Source organism: Aplysia californica, unplaced genomic scaffold (assembly GCF_000002075.1).
Source record: "Aplysia californica isolate F4 #8 unplaced genomic scaffold, AplCal3.0 scaffold01188, whole genome shotgun sequence".
Classification (NCBI taxonomy): domain Eukaryota; kingdom Metazoa; phylum Mollusca; class Gastropoda; order Aplysiida; family Aplysiidae; genus Aplysia; species Aplysia californica.
Window position 1 is genome coordinate 85,047 of NW_004798458.1, and position 1,104 is coordinate 86,150.

Consider the following 1,104-nt stretch of genomic DNA (forward strand, 5'->3'; position numbering starts at 1 on the left):
ACACCACCACCACCAACAACAACAACAACATCACCAACAACAACCATTTATGGAGTAAAATGGTCGCTTTTAAGCACAAGGGGGCTATTCCCAAAAATGCTGTTTTGAGAAAATCGACGGTAAAGTTTTTTTTGCCCCTTCTTCAGTTTCTTTAACAGACAAGGACAAGGAGAGTTTTCTCTATAACCAAACAAAATATACACACCAAAGAAACCAAACTTCTCCTATTAATAGGGAAATACCCACTTTTGGTGTAGGTCAAGATTTCTGGAAACCCCCGATATCTGGGTTAGCCCGCTTGTCCTTAAAAGCGACCAAAAATGGCTGCCCCGACTCAGTTCGACTGTACTCGATTGCCAGTGTGCACTGGGTATAACAGGGGGCCACGGCATTATCGTCACTATTTTCAGCTTTTGCATTTGTTTTGATCTATTGTTCGGCAGGTTTCCATGTAGTCTGTCAATGCTAAATCAGAAATAGCTGTATTCTCGAGACAGCAGGTGCCAGGGAGGAGCTCAGTTTGTGTGTACACGAATTTCGATCGTGTGCTGCTGTCGAGAAGAATTTCATAACGAGAGACCACTATTGGGGGGGGGGGGTAAGGGTTAGGGGTAGAAGTGGCTAGGGGATAAGGTTAAGATCTTGGTTAGGGTTAGGGTCATTGGTAGGGTTAAGGTGAAGTTTAAAGTTAGGGTTAGGGCTATGGCTAGGGTTAGGGTTTGGGTTACAGCTAGGGTTACGGTCATGGTCAGAGTTAGGGTTAGAGTTAGGGTTAGGGACAAGGCTAGGGTTAAAGTTAGATTCAGTGTTAGTGTTGGGGTCAGGGTTATATTTATGGTTAGAATTCTGGTTCGGGATAAGGCTAGGGTTAGTGCTACAGTTACACGCAGAGTCAGGATTAAGGTTTAGGTTTGGCCCATTCTTTTTTGTGTTTGTTGGGATGGCCGCTCGTAACGGAAGTCCATTCCTGTATTCATCCAGAGTTTCTTGACTGGCGACAACATATTTTAGTTTTAGTAAGAGTTTTACGGCACCTGCAACACAATAAGGTCATAAAAGTGCCGAAGAATAGATGTGTTACAAGAGAGTAACATACACAAAAAG